The 19,617-nt window shown below is 36.5% G+C and overlaps 1 long non-coding RNA gene across 2 annotated transcripts in view; it reads right to left on the reverse strand.

Annotated features, from left to right (window-relative positions):
• Nucleotides 1–19,617, reverse strand: part of LOC142603705 (uncharacterized) — a 61,992-nt gene that overhangs the window by 13,380 nt on the left and 28,995 nt on the right. Inside the window, exon 1 of one of the 2 annotated variants that reach the window (XR_012837602.1) lies at nt 8,280–8,304. The exons of the other annotated variant lie outside the window; for it this stretch is intronic. This is a non-coding gene — a long non-coding RNA (uncharacterized LOC142603705). Of the gene's footprint in view, nt 1–8,279; nt 8,305–19,617 lie in introns of those variants that run through there. 2 annotated transcript variants of the gene reach the window in all.

Raw genomic sequence — 19,617 nt, forward strand, 5'->3', positions numbered from 1 at the left:
TAAAAAGATTAGAGCTAGTCACTAAAGTGCTAGTCAGAAATGCCAGGCACTGCAGAAATCAGAATTTTAATTTGAGTTTTGAACAGAATGAAGCCTTAACATAGCTCTCAAACTATTTAAATATGGAAAAAATTAGCTGAATGAATGAAAGAAAATAACACAGCTGGTGACTATTTAAAAAGGAAGAGCGAGACCGAGTTTTTGTAAGTTCAAACAGGAATGTTCAGAAATAAGTACTTATAAACTATGCAAAATCAGATGTTGTACAAATATACAACTGTATATCTATTTATCTCTCCAGATCGAGGCTTTGACAATAATTAATCATAATGAAGGTTTGTCCAAGAAAACTCAAAAATACTTAACTGTGAAAGAGCCTACAAATGTTTGGTTAAGTTCATATATATATATTTATTTATACAAACACATTTGAAAGTAATTTACCGCAAAGTTCTTTTAGAAGCATCTCTTCTTTCTGTACATTATTTATCTTCACCAAATTATTCTGTAGCATCTGGGAAGACTAATTTAGGCAAAGAAAATTTCCAGCTAAAACCAATATCCAACTTTTTATAGTTTTTGAACTCCAGCTACATAATAGCTACTCAGAGAGTATACACAGACTGCTCCACCCTCATGCTGGGCTGACTCGCAGCAGCTGTCCAACATATGTCTCTAAGTTCTTGAGTAGTTTATTTTGCCATCAGAACATTACAAAATGTAAAGTTTTTTCTCTGCAGGCAAAAGACTTAAGTGGGTCAGGATCAGCATATTAACCTGAGCTCCTTAGCATCCTGCACGCTTACAGTTCTACCTCCCTGAAGAAATGTTTTTCTGTTTGTACAGAATCCCAGCATTGTTCAGCAGAATTCATCTGGCAGAAATGACGCATCTAATTTTTAAAAAGAGAGAGAAAAAAAATTAAAAGGAGGTATAATAAACTCAGATGCTGTGCAGATGAAAAGCTCCAAGCCGTTCAGGCACTGGTAAGTCTGAAAGGCCAACTGATAGTTATGCATCTGTCCCTACAGTCCTACTAGCTGTCCTTTCTCCCACTACTGCCAAGACTACGGATAATGCAGCACTTTTTGTTCTAATAATATACATAATAGTTCTCTTTGCTTCATATTTTCAGGGCTTGTATAGGTCTTCTTATTTTGATGTCAGGCTCTGTTCTGCAAGCCAAATCATTTCTTTACATGGTAAACCCTCCAGGACTCAGCTTGGGATTTTTTGATTAAAAGAACTTCTATTTTAAGTACGATAGGTTTCTAAAAGTATTTTAATTTCTCTAATTTTCCCTTTACTCTTTACAGGTTACCATGGCCCCACAAAATCCTTTAGTGGCAAACAGTTGGACTAAGTCCATTCTAGATCAGCTAAATGATGAGGAATGAAGGAGAAACTAGGCTGCTGAAGTTAAGTCTCTGTGTCTGCCCCAAGACAGAAGTGCAGCTGTTCCCTTTCCTGGCACAGGATCTTGCTGGTCCATTGTCCAGGAACAAAATCAGGACCACACTTGCTGCCTGTCAGCCAAGGACTGCACTCTCCCTTACTGTGGCTGGAGGCCACAAGATGGTAACTCGTCTCTTCTGCCACAAAGCAGAGGAGCATTACTCCTGAACTAAGCGGGAGGCCTAGCCAGTCTTCCATTCACCTTCCACAACTAGGAGTATTTAATGCACAGTTGCTTTTATTAAAACCTGTGCACATTTTGAATTCCACCCTGAATGTATTTATCCTTGGCAGTGTTTTTTAAACCTGTTCAACAGGTAGAATGTTCCAATATATCGCAGCTTTAAAAGCCCAGGTTCCTGTTTTAGACTCATGCTTACAGTATGGAGTCTAATCATTTCCAGTACTACTGAACAACTTAATAGGCTGCAAAAACTTGATAAGACAATGTAATTGCCAGCTTTTATGTATATTCCTAAAATAGCTACGTTCCTCATAGAGGTTGTACAGGATATAAGTGTTAGCAGAAACAATTAAAGAACTGAAACAATAGAAGCAGATTAGAGAATTATAGCGTGCAAAAACTATTAAAAATTCCAAACAAAATGTCCTTATTCCTTGTCTTGCATAAACAATAATTTCAGATACTGGAACAAACTACTCAAACCCAGAAAATCTCATTCACTATGAATAATGAAGATAATATTTACCAATGCTACAGGAAAAATAGGTATAAATAATCTTGTATCAGTTCAGGTAATTGAAGCTCCCGAAATGAATGAACTTTATCTCAAATATTTCAGGTATTCAAGCCAGTGGAAAAATACAGTCATTTACTTATTACAAATATTGGTGTTCAACACATCACCAGTTAGAAGGTACAATCTTTATTGAAAGTTATTTCCATTCCCAGTGTTAACACCTCGCACAAGACAAGATGCCTCCTGCTTGTGTTAAAGACCCAGCCTTCTAAATCTAGCGCCGTGATTCTGTCTGTAGCAGGTCAAACAGAAACTCATTATTTCAAATATATCAGATATAGCCTCAAAGAAAATGTATGGTAGCACTCTCATATCTATTTTATACTAGTAATACTATTTGAATAACTTTAACTCACTTGTATGCACCCTTTGGCAGATGCTCCCCTTTCTTATCCAAACCCAAAAAAGGTCAGCTCCCTTAAATAACAATACAACTGTCAAAACACAAATAGGATTACAGAACAGTGTTTTTCCTCTAAGCCTTACTACTTTCAATAAAGTATATTTTCTTCTATATATCTCTTGATCATATTTTAATATATGCTTTGTAGCAATATTGTCAGGAAGTAATATAGGTTAACTGTTCTATTATGCATCACATTAAAAAGACAGCAAAGTTTTTTCAGGGCAAAAAAAGGGCAAAATAAAAGGATTTATAGCAAAGTGATTTGGAAGACACTAAATTAATCTTACACTCTAATCAATCTGCAAGTGAAAAGATACTTGACTCAATCTGTCAGCAAAGTCAGACAGGTATCTGATCAACTCAATGGAAATCCTTTTATAAACTCAAGCTACGATGAATACTATAACCTTACTTGAAGAAATGGCATGCCTTATACACACATGCATGGTAATAGGGATGAAATTTGAAGTCTGAATACCTGATCAAGGCATTTCTTTGTTTCGTGAAAGGAATCACTCCATTAAGTGTTTAATCGAACAGCACTGTTCTATCAAAGGACAAGACCTCTAAAATAATGATCTTGAGAACTCCCCATGACAGAAAATTTCTAGATTATGTAACTAGACAAATTCTGAATATCTGCTCGGTGCAATAAATCTCAATAAGAAGAAAAATTATCAAATAAGGAGGAGATTTCCAACAAGTACTCCTGCAGATTTCCCGCAGTAGAGATTTATGCTGTTGGGATAATCAACATAAAATATTATTCATGTAAGTGCAGTGCAGACAAAGCAAATGGAACTACTTTATAGTTCTATCTTTGATCACCTGAAGGTCCAGGTCAACTTTAATTTTTTCTAGTACATTTGATAATGAGATCCTTCATTACCTTACACGTCTGACTGCTACATTACAGAAAGCAGTAGGGTAACCTGAGACATTAAGGATGTTAAGCTCTTATTTCAATCACATCCAGAGGTTGCAAAACAGCTGCTGCTTAAAATCAAGCTGTAGATGGAATGACAATACTGCAGTCAAAGCTAGGGCTCAGCTCTATCCATGTTAGCTTTTACTAACAGTTCAGATACTGTTGAAATCTATTACAAAGCATCATGAAAATCAGCAGTCTAGCCGCACGTCTCATTCAAATCCCAAACGGGCTTTCCAGTCCACACCTTTCTCAGTGGCCCTGCAGTTACTATGGTACTGAATCCCAAGCATTTTCAGTTAAAGCTGTCTCAGGTTAGTCCCTCCCATAGCTATGCTACAAAGTGGGGCAGTGTGACAACAGGGAGCTTCACCATTTGCCCTTTGAATAATAACATTCCTCCTCTGTAGGAGGGGAAAGCTGGCCCCGAGCCACTGCAGAAGGGTGCAGGGACTCCCGAGGACGCTGCCCTGCTGTGCTCCTCCGAGCACCGTGGCGGGTGCTGCCTCTTGCAGAGGTGACAGCCTAACAATCAGCCATGGCTGAACACAAAGCCACAACAATGAGGTTGTTTCCTCCACTTCAACCGCAGCCTGGATGTGCTTCGTTCTGGCAAAGCAGACGTTCACTTCACATTTGACAATTCTGCTTTTAGCTGGAAGCCGTTCAAAAGACTGCACGCAAGCAGAAAGCAGAGGGAGAAAAAGCAGAAGGACATAAAAAATGATATGGGGATATAGTTTAAGATAAAGGTTAAGGACATTCTTTCCCACTAAGAATGAGGATGCACTATTCTGTATTAAATACCTATGCTAAAACATACAGCTCATTTGGGAATGAAACCTCTCAGAGAGCTCAGGCACTTTAATGGAAAATGCTCACTGACTCCAGGGCAAGGTTTTTGCCTTAGTTATGTGGAACAGTAAGGTTAAAAGCCTGACAGGAATAATGTTTTGTCAGATTATGTCAATCCCGTGGCTTAGTTTATATTGGAAATTGGGTGAAGAGGGTATTCTAGGGAAATACCACCTTCACTCAATATGAGGAGGTCCTGGAAGCTCACAGAGACACACAAGAGCGCAAGCACCTGCTGTGCTTTTCCTGAAAACTTGCCATTTGCCACATGGAAAAAGGAGACAGACAGAGGGAGGGGAGGTGTTGAGTCCTAGCGTGGGTAGTTGTATTGCTGACATTTAGCAACAGTAGGCTGACTTTCGTTGCTGAAAGTGAGCCAGAAAGGCTCAGAAGAAAGTTTGCAGTATCTGAGAAATACTGCAAAGAAAGAAACTAAAATATTAAGCAGAGCAACACAGCAATTGCTATTTAAATGACAAACAGATACAGAGTTTGGAACAAGGTAACTATGGGAACTTCTTCCATTACTAAGAGATGATTGCAAATCAAGGCCATGGCTCACTGCTTAATACTTTTATGAAAATTTGTAGACCAGGTTCTCAGCTTGTATGCTGACTTGGTCCTAAGTGAACCCACCTTGATTTACACCATCCAAGAGTGTAGCCTTAGCACATTATTAGATTTACAGAGATAAAAGATATATGTCATGGTGTTAGAAATAAGTCAGTTTATAAAAGTTAAAATGAATAAATAAATCCAATTTCAGGGCAGCTCCTGATCTCTGAAGGGTATTATAGCTACAGTGATTATGATGGCAAGTAATGATAAAACATGCCAGCAAACACAACAGGCGTGTCTGAGACTACAAAACAAAAATTCTGTAATTTAAGTTCCCCCATTCCCTTTTGATACTGTCTACTCATGTCTAAACAGGTGCTCTGGGAAGCAATGATACATGAAAGGCCTCTCCGTCTATATGTGACACAAAATGAACCAATATCTTCCTGAGCAATTTTTCAGTTCCAGCACAGAAATTTCTATTCCCAGTGTCAGAGAGTCATGCTTACTACAACTAACCACTCTGTTGTCCATCACTTAAAATACAGCTTTGCAGGTTTAGTTTCAAGGCATAATTTACAAAGACTTGTAATTTGGGTACAGCCCAAAAGAGTGGCACCTTTCTTGGTTTGATCTGCATTCACTTATTGTGACTACTTACTTTTCTTTTTTCAATTATGTGTAGGATGTTTTATTCATTGTTCATTGTGGACACTGTTCCTGACATGTGAGCAAAGGTTTCTGAAAAATAGCAATGAGGACCTGAACAGGAAAATCTGACAAAATCTGAGATTTTGAAAGCCACATCTTCCTTGGCTGTAATGATGCTGCTAGTTAAAAACTGGAAAGGAAAGAGTGCATTTTTTTTCAAATCTAGCTGGTGAGAAAACACATACACATCTGATGATTGTAGACATTGTAACAGTAACATGGGGTTCCACCAAATAAAAAAAAAAGACACACAAATAAATCTTTGAATAATTTAAAGAAAGGCACACCTAGACTTTAATAAGATACAGTTCTATTGGCCACAGCCTATGGCTTCCCTCCTCCTCCAAATAAATTTTGTACTCTTTCTTGTTGAATAGTGGTCATTGTCACAAGAACTCTGCATTAATATTCTCACCATAAAGACACAACTGGTCTGACAGAGAGCTTGCAGCAGAATAACTCTTATCTGCAAAAGAGAATATCATTATGGGCTCCAATAAGAAAGAAGTAGATGGAAGGATGTTGAAGAAAGAACAGAAAACCACTGCAGGAAGATAAATTATTTACACAGAATTCCATCTAGGAGCACAAAAATCTTGTTTTTTTTTTTTTAAAGTCACATTCTTTTAAGCCATTGATTTCAGAAAAAAAACAAAGAGGTGCTGAAAGATAAATGATTATCTCAAAACTACACACAGTGCAGTTAGCAAAATAAGGGAAGAGTAAATAATATAAACAGTATACAAAAGATGCTAAAATCAACAGACTCATCTAAGCCATATTTATTGGCATTAGCTTTTCTTTAAAAAATGTACAATTGCTCTTTTATCATAAGCACTTCACATTAATCCAAGCTGTATCTTGGGAGTTTGTTGTGTATGTGCCAACTTTCATATAAGTGAGACATGGTTATTAGGCTTTTAAATAAAATATGCGAAACTCAGAACATGGTCGAGATCATTTGTGCATTTTAATTGAATGACTACTGAAAAAAAGGTATTTCTATCACATCACATCTTAATAGAGCCTCTGGATTAAATACTAATTAATTTGCCACCAAAGTTTGCTGTTAATCAGTTGCGTGTCAGCATACATTCTGAGTGACATTTAAATTATAAAGTATAGTGGGATTATCTTCAGTCTTGCAAATTTCCTCTTTATAAAAGTCAAAGTAAACATTATGCACTCACTAGAGGTATCATTAGTCTCCTGTTTACTCGCTGTATGGTTCTTTGGATTATAGGCTGTCTCAGTCTATAGATATAACACTTAGATCACCTTAGAAAAAAGGAGGTGCAAGTTTTAAGGCTGACCTTTGAAGATCCAACCTCTAATGACCAACTTCATTAACAATTGTCTCATTAGGTTTATGTGTAGCTGACAGTGTTTCTCCACAGTAGAGACAAAACTAGGCCTCCCATAGAGCACTGAAAATGCTGACGACTCCATCATCAGTACATCGGCCTTGACTCAAGCTCTTAGAAACAGTCTAAAAACTACAGGAAATGAGAATACAGTTGGAAGACGTATGAGTAGAAGCTCACTTTCTATCTTACATCTGTATGAAAATTGTCCATCAACTAAAGAGAACTGAAGAAAGATATATGAAAACAGATGGACTAATGGGTGATGAGGCAATTAAAAGAAATAATTGATATAGTATCTGTAACAGTATCACAAATAGTTATGGTGGTCTTATATTCAAAAAGTAATAGAAAATTAATTCAGTAAATAAGCAGACCATTTGGTTGAAAGATGAATATTTGGAACAAGGAAGGAGAGAATTGGTTCTTAGCCTTCCTCATGTTTGAACAGTCTATTAGTATTTTATAAAAGTTATAATTGAAGTGTCAGCTCCTTTATGTAATGTAAACTAAGGAAGGAGGCTATATAAGGAGATTGAATCATCAGACTGATTAAAAAGCCATTCATTGAGACTCAGCGTGTATCATGTATATCACCATATATGACAAACATATCCATTAAAGTAGAACTTCAACAGTAGAGATAAAGACGGTCTTCACAGCAAAATTCTAAATTTGTCACAGCACAGAAGAAATAAAATCATAATTTCTACTGAGAGAGACAGGTTCCTATGGCCTCAAATTTGTCTAAGATTTAAAGCAAAAAATATGCAAAAATCTTGAGGGATGACTCTCAAAACTTTAATGAATCCTTATTTTTAGCACAATGAAGAAGAAAACAATGACAGAATATTAGTTCTAAATTATAATTTTGGTCTCATAGTCACACTTTCCAATGATCTTGAACTTGGCCACTCAATCTCAAAGCAACAACTCACTCTAGGTATAGATGTAGGGATTAGTCAAGCGCAATCACAGAGGAAAGGAAAATGTCTCGAGAAGACAAAAAACCCCCAAACTTCCTGAGCATCCACATATGTAAGACACATTTTTCATTTATCATTGCAACTGTTAATATGCAAAACTGCACCCAGATGGAGCAAAAATATCAAGTAGGGAGGAAAGCAAGCTGTATACAGTGTCTTTTCCCTGTCCTTACCTAACTTGTGTGCTCCTTACACAACCCACAGAGACCCAACCACTTGGAATGTGTGCGGAGGGTTCTTGTGCAGTAGACTCACCTTATTCCTTCTCTTTTGGCTCCACCATCACCACTCAGCAGAAAGAAGTAATTGTCCTTATGCATAGGTGGGAGAGTGAGACAGTTACCAAGGAAACGGGCTTAGTTTGACAGAGATTTGGAAACCCAAACCCAGCTGGAGATGGGAAATCTGAGTATCCTCCCCCAGAAAGCATTTGAAAACTAGATGCAATCTGGCAGCAATTAAAACCCAGTTAACTCTTACCTTTCTTCCCTTTGTGAATCTGTCTTTCATTTTATTTATCTACTTTTTAGTAATTCTCTTCTTTGGCTTAAGCGGATTCTAAGAGAATAGTAACCAATGCTCCTGAGAGCCAACATCTAGAAAGCACACAGATATACCTTTCTATTTAGAAGGATGATTACTCTTCTGTATTCAGGTGAGGAAAGTCCAAGTTGTGCCCCTAGGTACACATGTGGGACTCCCACTTTAAACGAAATTCAATCAACATAACCAAGACTGGAGTTTCTCCTACGGCTGAAACTCAGTCCACAGTTCAGTACAGTACAGACATGCCATTGATTACTTGCAGAGGTGCTATAAAAATGATTAAAAGCACCAGGATAGATCCTGAGCTGGTGTAAATCAGTGGCAGTCCCATTGATTTACTCCTAGCTGGAGGAGAGCTAATCTAATTTACACAAGCTAAGGATCTGAAGCCATCACATTTGAAGAAGTGGGTAGTGGAAAATGATATTGCACAGAGGAGATATATCAGTGGAATGTAAATATAACAACAAAACAAGGATAGGGAGGACCTGTTTGAGGTGGTTCGAAGTGAAAAGTCCAAGAGTAATGGCCACGAGCTAGACATGAGAAGATGCAGTGCAGAGTAAAGATGCATTTTAAAGGATAAACTTACAAGAGAATCTTTTCCTCGGAGAAAGGACAAATAAACAGTATGTCCAGATGCTTTCCCTAGAAAGTTACAATTAAATCTGAATTTTACCTTAACTTGAATTACTCAAGTTTAAAAGCCATCATAGTTGTGTTTCATGTGGGAATCCATGACTACAATCTCACCTTTACAGAGGGACAGCAGAAAAAAAATCCCAACATTTTGCACTTACATGGAAATATACATCTGAAAATTAAGGAATTTTTTTTTTTTTTAGGCCAAGAATCTATGATTTTTTTATCATACTGAGAAACAAGAAAGACAATGAAAATCCCTAGAAAAGTCATTGTTGCAAATGAATAGCCAGCACTTTCCATGGTTTAATAAATTTTTGCCGTATTTCAGGAAAAAGATTTAGTGCAATGAGAGAAAAATGGAGCTATAGCTTTGGTGCAGTGAATCCTTCCCAGCTGTATTCATGAACAGCTTTTCTAAACTTATTTTGAGTGTCACAATTCTATATTTCAGATAATAGATGAAATCTATAAAGGCTTCTGAGCTAAAACCTTCATGAAAACAAAAAAGAAATTGGTATCATGGCAAAGCAAATTAAATTTAATTATTTTAACAGCTACAACTGTCTCTAAAAGGAACTCTGGCTAAACCTGGGATTTTGGTAACATATTTCCAAAGTTCCTGAAAGTGAAGGTTGTTGTTAGTAACCTCAGCTAACTGATGAATGAACTTTGCATAATGCCTCCCAGGGATGACCAAGCCTCATGCAGCGTAAGCTTGTCCCCTCACACAGCCCTGACCCACCCTCCCCACTGCAGGAGGAAAAGGGCACAGTCCAGGCTGAGCCGATGTGGGCAGGCTTCACAAGCTATGGGCTGATTATGCTCAAAGATCCAGAAGAAGACTTTTCCAACAGCTAGATCACAGCACCACACACTCTTACCCCACAGTGACCTACCATGTTAACTTTGTTAATTTTCTTTTCTCTAGTGCGCTACTTCAGCAGTCACCCTGGACACGAGGTCTAGCAAGCACTGCTTTTGTGAACCTGTGAGTAACTGGAGTATGTTCTGTGGAGCTGCCCTGTTGCAGTAGCAAGAAATCTTCCCCCCTCCGAGAAATAAAGATAACATCAAATCTGAATTTTCTGTGATGCAGTTTAACCCGTCTACGTGATAACTTGGAGGATGCTTTTTGTATCACCAGGAGTTCTGTCAAAGTCCAAACTCTCTAGATTTATCTAGTGTCCAGTTATCTAAGATACATAATTTTCCTCTTTAGGAGCACAGGATTTAGAAAGAATATTAATCAGCTTCTTAATAATTATTCTTAATAATTATAATTAATAACTACATATACACATAGTATTTTTCTACTATTTCTCCCCTAGCATTCTGGCAGTTCTGCAAACATTACTTAAAGCCTGTAGAAGCCAGGTATCAGGCGGAGCATGGTTCTTCTGAAACTCTGTTTAGACTGTTCAGCAGTGAGTAAAGGGGAGGCAGAAGAACAGATCTGCATTCCCAATGCCCATCTGAGATTTAGCTCATCAGCCACCCATTGCTGGTGGATTCCAGGAATGGGAAGAAGGAACCTACAATATGGAGACAGGAAGCCATACTGGCATATGCAGCAGCAAAGCCTAAACTATGGCTTTCTACTTGATCTTCTTGGTTTTAATTATTGACTTCTTATGACAATGATTGTATTTTATCTTTTATCTGTTCAAATACTTGCAGGTCACTTGCATCTGGTTAGAGGACAGTGTTTAAAGAAATGGCCTATTTAAGTTGAATAGCGTATTATATTTTTGTACAGTGTCAGATGCTGTTTCTCCTATTTCTGTATTTCCTTTCTTGACAATTTTTTCACATTTCTATAAAGCTACCTATTCATGCATATTCTGATATTATTAATACATTTCTACTGGCTGTTTGATAAATATAGAAGTAATTTTCTTTGGGTTTGTTTTTGGGTTTTGTTTTTTTCCTGAAAGAGTGGCTTGGGATTTTTCTCTAGTCAGATTTTGCATTTTGTTTATGGGCTTTACTAGCAGGAAGAGAATTTTAAGAGGGTTATCTCTCAACAACGTGAAAGGAGGACTGGAAAAATATAGATACTTTAAAAAAAAAAAAGTTTCTGTAGAAGCCTGGGCCCAGCAGATTGTACTTCCATAACTGAACCCTGCTTCCATGTATAGCCCACTAAGTGAATCATACAGAAACAAGACACTTGGCCCTGTTCCTAAATGGCAGAGCAATAGCTGACATATTCCTCCTTCTAGTTCTACATATGACTTTCACAGAGAGCTCATTGTTCCTGGTTAGCAATTTCTTCCCCTTGGAGATATTTTTTGACTGAATTGAAAAGTTGCAAGGAATTTGGTTTCTGATTGACCCAAAAGGCTTTTTCCCTCTTCCTGAAAACCAGTGAAGATGGCTAGAGGTACTACAGAAAGTCTTCCATGAGATGTCAATAGGAAGCTTTCAGGGTATGACACAAACTGGGACTTGCTCGATATCCAGGGTACCACTTCCATTTTATCTCAAACTAATGAGCGTTTCACTCTCCTTATTTAGCCATGTTTTCTGACAGGACTATAATTTGAAGATGGAATCTGAGCTATAATTTGATACATCAACTGTAAATTTTCTTGGTTTTCCCTAAGCCAGCCAGTTAATACTATTTACAGTAATGTCATTCTCTGGCATTGATATACAGTAATATAACACCATGTCATGTAGTTTGCACATTTTAAATTAAAATTGAGCAGATAGTCCTTTCCCATACCAAGTTCCACTATCGTTAATCAGCCACATATTGTTCCTGAAATTTAATTGTTTTAAAACCATTATGTTAATTCAGAGATTTACAGTTGGAGATTGCCAGCTGGCAAGCACTAGATGAGAAATGACATTGACCTTCAAACGTGTATCCGCCTCAACCCTCCGAGAGATCACGTTTTTCAGATGGAAAAACAAAAAACCCAACTCTTTATTGGGAACAGCCGAGAACCTTGGGAGCTGGTCTAGTTCAGACACCTTTATGAAAAGATCAAACATACTCTTCACACTTCAAGATAATTCTGACTCCAGATTACAGAATAATACTTCTTTGGTTGGTTCCCAAAGCTAGGCTAAGATGCTTTAGGCTACCCTTTGTTTCAACAGGCTGTGGCATTGCTTCCTGAGTACAGGCTCTCTATGCATGGAAATGGACCATTGTGGATCTAAACAACCTGACTAACATTGGCTGTCTCTTATGTAATGGCAGAAAGGTTTTGAATTGGAGGAGGAATCTTATGTCAAATCAGATGCTGGCCATTAAAAGTTTCAAAAACTGGAAGCTCTGGCGTACAGACATACCAAAAAGCCATGAAAGCCAACATTTCTTACTTAATTTTGAGGTTTGGAGATAGAGATGGAATAGTTATTGCTATTTTATTTTAGATTTCTGATAGCAACTAGATTTGACTAGCATCCAAGCAAAAGAAAGGTATCTTCCTCAGATCAGGGGAAAACTACAGCACTATCATACCAATATAAATTTAATAAATCCATTAAAACCTGGAATTATGCGTTGCTGTAGTCAAACTGGAAAGACCTTTACTTAAGTGAACAGAGTTAACTCTTTTAAGTTGGGAGTGTGCCTACCATTGCAATACTGAGTGGGAAATAATATGTACTCAGGCATTATCATAGCTTCTAGAATATACCCACATTCTGGAGTCAGCAACTAGCTTTCAGATTTCCATTCAATTCCACTTACTGTTCGGTCTTAAGAAAAATATTAATCTTTGGTTTAAATATTTGTTATTATATCATATATCATGTTGGAAGTTTAACATTCTTGAAACAGAGAGATGAAATTAGAAACATCTTGAGAAGAGCATTCTTGTTATCAATCATGTCATCTTGAACATGTTTAGAAGCTTGCTGCTGGCACCAGGAATGGATGTTTTATTCAAAAGAATGTATTTAAAGAAAATGACAGCGGTTTTCAATTCAACTTTTCTAAAACAAGAAATCTTTCAAGTCTTCCAAGCCATGTGGATTTCAACATTCCAGTGATTAAGACTATTTTCAATTATACATGCTTTTTCCATTATTTTTTCATAGCTTTAGGGTAGATTTTCAACACACTGCATGAAGAATTAGACACACAAATCACTCACAACTATTAATGGAAATTGCACAGACGGTGGAAGAACTGGTACAGAACAAGAAAAACCAACTCAAACCATCAAAAACTTGAGAAAAACCTGTCATGAACTTTGCAGAGTGGCTAGATCTGTCTTTCCTGTTTCTCATCTTGCCAAACTGCACACTTCCAACTTCTAGCCCAGGAAGTGAAAATGTCAAACAGCCATAAGAAAATTAGAAATGGTGAGAGTACCTCCGCAGTTTCATGTCTCCAGGATTTTCAGAAAGCAATCTTTTGGTCTAAACAAACACAGAGATGGATGACCCTGTGTGGTCTACACACGCTGGAGCTTCTGGGTAAACAATGATGGGTTCTCCACTTGGACTCAGAGACAAATGTGATGTTCCTGTGTTTCTCTGTTGCCATTTGAAAGAACTATAATTGAACTAGGAGAGAATATTCAACGTAGTTTTCTGTTTTCATTTGAATGTTCATTAGAAAAAGAACTGCAATATTTAAACAATATTTGTATTCTTTTTTTTTAATCAAGGGAACCGTTAATGAAATTGTAGAAACTCACTTCATTACACTCCTCTGTTGCCTCAGCAATCCACTTTTCTCCAAGAAATGATCTCTCTAATCCAATTTCATCAATACAACTTCAAAAATAACTTAATTAAAACATTCATTAAACCAATCAGATTTCAGTCTAACATTGTTAAACTTTAATACTGTGAAGAAACGTGCCAATTTTTTTCAGGTTTTTATGACAGTTATAGACAGAGAGATTCTAAGCGTAGAAAGGCTTGAGAAGATGACACGGAGAATGGTTGAAAGTAAGTACAAACTCACTACTGCACTTCCCCCTTCCCCTTTATTTTTAAGTGCAACAAATGGTGTTTGATTTTGTTGTACCGTTCATTTTCTTATAGCATTGTAAATGGATGTTGAGGAATGCTAACCATGTTTGTATGAATTCAGAGTCAACAATCATGCAACGAGCATCTAGGTCAGCAATTACACACCAATATATTTTGAATTACGATACTGCATTGTGAATCTCTTACTCGCCACATAAACTCTTCACTGTTGTTTGTAATATGCAGTTTCAAAACTAAGCTCAAATAATTTTGGTTTTGCCCTCAAGCATGTGGGTAGTTCAAAAACATACAAGTTGGGTTTTGTGACCAAAATTATTCTCCTTTTTTATATTCTCAGCTAGCAAAATATAAAAGTACAATTGTTAGGTTTAAGCTGAAGAAATGTATCATTAAGTAATATACAGTGTTCTTCATTAACCTGTTGGAACTTCCTTGAAAGGAACTTTATCACAGTATGATTTGAACTATCTAGCAATATAATATTAAAGCAATAAGCTGCATAAAAGTGTATGTTATGGTAGACGTGACAGATAAGTTGGACATCCTGAAGTTATTCCCATGTTCTCCACTTAGTATCACAATACCTAACTGCAACTCATAATGTTAACTGTTCTGCTGTTTCATCATTTTTATGGCTTACTGGAAAAATAAAGGCATCTGCTGTCATTTCAGATGTTTCTGGGTGGTAGTTTGTTACACAGACAAGGACTAAAATATGTAATTTTTATATATAGATAACACCACCATTTTTAAAACCCAGAGACTCTTAAAGTTAAATTAAGATTCTTGCTCAAGACCTAGCTTCTGAATCAAACCTAGAAAAGCAAAATGGTGAAAAAATTGAAAGTTTGCAGCTAGAAGTTATGAATCATACTTTTTTAAAACTCAGTGCATATGCTTCATGATTTACTTCTCTGTGGTTTTCTGTTCTCTGGAATTTTCTTAACTTCTGCAATGTTACTGATTGGCATGTTTTATTCTTCTGCAACCACAAAAATGTAGGATTTAAAAACAATAAGCAAGCTGTGCACTTTGCAACACACCTTTATAGACAAAAGTTATTTGGAAAATATTGACCTTTGTCTCTTAAAAGGCATTACTTTCCTGGCACACTGGGATTCCTAGGTTCTGCTGGGAGTGAGCAAGTGTGCCCACTTGCTGCCGAGGTATCCATGGGTGGATATCCACCCGAGGTGGGTGTTTCTTAACCCACCCTCCTGTGGGAAACAGAACTGGAAAGAGCAAGAGAGCAAGCGGCAGGGACACTTTCCCTTCAGCCAGTGCTGAAGGAAAGGCTTGACCTAAATTTAATTATTTCAGAGATGACTCAGGGAAGTGAAGAACAGTTTGTGACTTCACAAAATGAAATTTGTCTTACAGCTATAAAAGGTAAATTTAAGACAGGTGTCAAAGACATAGTATTCCTTGCCAAGGAGGAAGAGATTTAGTTAACTCAGGTCATACGAGGAAGAAAAAAAAAAAAAAGAAAGAAAAAAAACACATCCCAAAAACTTTAAAGCAGTCTGTTTTCGTACAAGGTGTTTCTAAATAGCTGACCAGTGTTCACTTGGCAGCATTTCTTGGCATATAAAGATATTTACATGAATCACAAATAATTTATGGCTGTAAGTACAGAAAAGTCACTAATGTTAAGCACTCACCTACCTTGCTAGAACAGTAAATGTTTACAAAAACTGGAAAGGAGACATCTGCTGAGCTTAACACATTGGTAGTTTAGTGAAACAGTTTAAAAATGTATATTTACTGGAATTTTTAGTTGATGTTTTTAGTATGATCTTTGCAGGGTTGATTTGTGTTCTTATTTGAGAATTAGGAATATATATATATATATTTCACGACTTAAGGTCTACTACATAAGAAAATCTTGATAACCACTACAAAAGAATCTAGATAATATCCTACCACACACATCTGCTCTTTCCCTTGACACCTCTTGGAATAAGGCTGGCAAAGGAGGTGAGTAACTGCAGCATTCTCATGTCTTTGTAACTCTTCTGGAGCATAAGCTATAGTTACACTGCAAGTGAACTCTTATTGCATCATATAGCCTCAAAATGAACAGTAATCTCTATTTTTACTTAGGAGAAAACAGACTGTGTATCTCATCTGTTCAGCTATATTTTATTCCCAGCTGCTTTTTATGTCCTTGTTTCAGATAAAAAGATATTGGAATCTTTCAAGTGCCTCAGAGAGCCCATTTTGTCAACTCTTCTGAAAAGAAGGTTTTCAAAACCTGTGCACTAAAGGGCTAACCTGCATTATGGAGGACACACAACAGCTCTTGGGTCTGTGCACTAGCTCCACACTGATATCTTTCTTGGAAAAAAAATAAAAAAGAATAAAAAAAAAAACCACCATAGCTCATGCCTACAGATCTTTGAGCATGACAAGACGTTAATTAAAACTAAACATACAGGAATAAAAGTTGGGCCAATAAGCACATGCTGGTTTGAACATATAAGCTGACCTCAAATAAGATGAGATAACAGTATCTTAGAAGTGTACCTAAAGCAAGTTGTCAGCTCTGACAAGACAGCTGGTAATGATCCGTTTTGGCACAGGTTTATAAAAACATTCTAACATGACAGAGGTCTTTGAGAAAGTGCAGATTGCCACCTTCTCAAAATTCTCCTTTAGTATCACAAAAATTTTCAATACAAACAATTTTCAATGTCATAACGCTATAATATGCAGCACCTAAAGGCTCTTCCTATTATTATTCTTCTGTATTTTAAAATCAAAGGTACAAGAACAGATTTTAAAAATCCATTCAGATGCTAAATAAGCAGCTAAATTTTTAGTTGTTCAGCTCCCATTCAGCAATGAAGCAAACAGGTTTTCGCTTCTCAATTTAAGTTTAGAAATCTTTATTTGTATGCCTAAGCAGGAGATAAAAATTATCCAGTATCCAGTCATCCAAATATCCAGTTTAAGGACCAGTTGTAGGTGGCTGGTCATATATGATACATGACTCAAAATTAATCTCCTTTTTTCACTGTTCCCACTGTCAGCCCTCTGCACCATAACACATTCCTCTACCACATCACTAGCAATTGAGAAGAACTAGCAACCTTTTCTTTTTAAGAACACATCCATCGTAAACACTGTTTTACCCTGACACTGGGGACCTGGGATTTGCCAATATGAAAAGATATGTTGATATGCTGTGCCACACACCTACACAACACTTAACTTTTTAAGTAATGTTGCAGATTAGCATTAAAAAGGAGACGCTCTTATTTTCTCAGAGTTTTGAGTTTTACTGAAAGGCTACCATAAGCATACTAGTTCTAACATGCAAATTTTTCTATCTAGGAACCCTTAAGCAATGATGAACAGTGCTTTGGAGAGGAAATGGACAATATTAAAGAAAAGGACATGGGGTAACAATTCAAATCACCAAAGTGCAGTCCCTGAAGCTCTGACTCTCCCATTCCCACACCATTTGGAAATTTTTAATGTATACAGTATGCGCAGACACAATCTCTACAGGCACTTAGAGTGCTGCTTTACTTAAAAGCTCTCAGAGTCAGTAGAATAAACAGGAAATAAAGATTTGACAGTAGGCTTCCTTTTCAATACACACAGAAATTCAACATAGCGGTTGGAGAAACAACACCCCTGTACGTAGTGTAGGAATAAGAGTCAGAGGTGTCACCTTTAGCTGCAGAATTAAAAATGGGTCTCTAAATAGCTGTATCAGATAAAAGCCACCTGCTTTTATATATATATATTAAAAAAAAAAAAAAAAAAGAAAAAAAGAAATAAAAAGAAAAGAGAACATTGGCCAAATTGCAGCACAGACATTAACAGTCCCAGGATGCACAGAAGATCATCAGCCTACTACTCAGGAGCAAAACCAAGCTTATTAAGGATGTTGAATACCAGAAGAATAAAACAGAAGAAAAATTATATTTTTCATAGTACTGAAAAAAACTACATTCCCTCAAAGAAAGCTATCTTATTAACAAGATTACAAATGAAATATATAAAGATTCCTAGCACCTTCCATGTGTAAAAAGACTCACTCAGTAATGTACAATATAATCTTTCATTTAGGTCTAGAGTATCATAACAGATGGGGTTCCAGTAGTCAAAATAAGCATATTATGATCATAGACAGCTATTAAACTTATGCTAATAAATGACATTATGAAGTAAGAAATTATTCCTAACATTCTACAAGTTCATCATGAGAGTTTATGAGGAAAAAATATTGAAAAATTATATTTTGAAGAGCACCAAGGTAGAGCAGGATGACATAACATTTAGGCAAAAGAAATTCCAAGCTCCTTCTAAAATCAGAAAGTTAACATTTATGCTTGCTTCAAAAAAGACTCATGATAAGCCAAATGGCACCATGTGCAGGGCCTCCAAAATGCTTAGGACAGGTCCACAATCCCCTGAGCATATCCCTTTAGTAAAATACATCTCACAAGAGTTTAGGAAAGCTGCTGATACTGCAACTTGTCCTCACCATGGGACTCATCTAATGACTGCTGAAGTCAATAGAAATACAGACCAAGGGCAAGGGACGTTGACTTCATTAAGACTCCCAGTCAATCTTAAAAGATACTCCAAAGATTCTTCTGCAGTCTCTTATAGCCTTTGTTCAAATAAGTATTTAGTCAATAAATTAGGCTGTCAACTTGCAACCCTTTAGAACAATCACTTCTTTTTCAAACAAGTGATACAGCAATTTCTTAAAGGCAATTCATGCTTGCTTTTATCTCTTGCTACAAGAAGGCAAGGCATGAATAAAATTAGATAATTGGAATAATGGAAGGTTGGCATAATTTTTCAATATTTCCCTCTCTAAGGAAAATACCTTGTAAAAAATGGTATCCAATATCTTCCCTTTCCTTCCCATTGGAGCACAGATTATTGTACCAATGATTATAATAAATAATTTTTATATTCTTGGTTATTCAAAGAAAAGCAACACAATAAAGAAATATATTTATCCTTAAATAAAGCATTTTACTTCTGAGCTATCCATAACCTTAGAGAATATCACTGTAAGATACATTCAGCACATTTAGGAAGTTGGGGTTTAATGATGAGGTTTGATGATCAATACATTAAAAATGAAGTAAATCCTTCCCATGAAAATAGATTGAAAGCAAGCTAACAACTGGAAATATTGTGCTGTAAGACTTGAAATCCAAAAGTGAGTCCAAGTAGTATTAGACAACAGTATAGGAATAAGGAATATTAATCCCCAAACCATCTATAGGCTGAATCAGGACCTGATTTACATCTATGCTAAATCCATTGTTTTCTATGGAATATTACAAGATTAACTTCAGACTGCATTTTTCCTGGTGAGATATTTCTTGGCATTGTATGAGCACAGATAATACTTTTTAATATAAAAAAACCTTTTACTCAGTCTACATGCCCACTTATAAATTTGATC

The sequence above is a fragment of the Balearica regulorum genome, chromosome 13 (genome assembly GCF_011004875.1).
Source record: "Balearica regulorum gibbericeps isolate bBalReg1 chromosome 13, bBalReg1.pri, whole genome shotgun sequence".
NCBI classification, from domain to species: Eukaryota; Metazoa; Chordata; class Aves; order Gruiformes; family Gruidae; genus Balearica; species Balearica regulorum.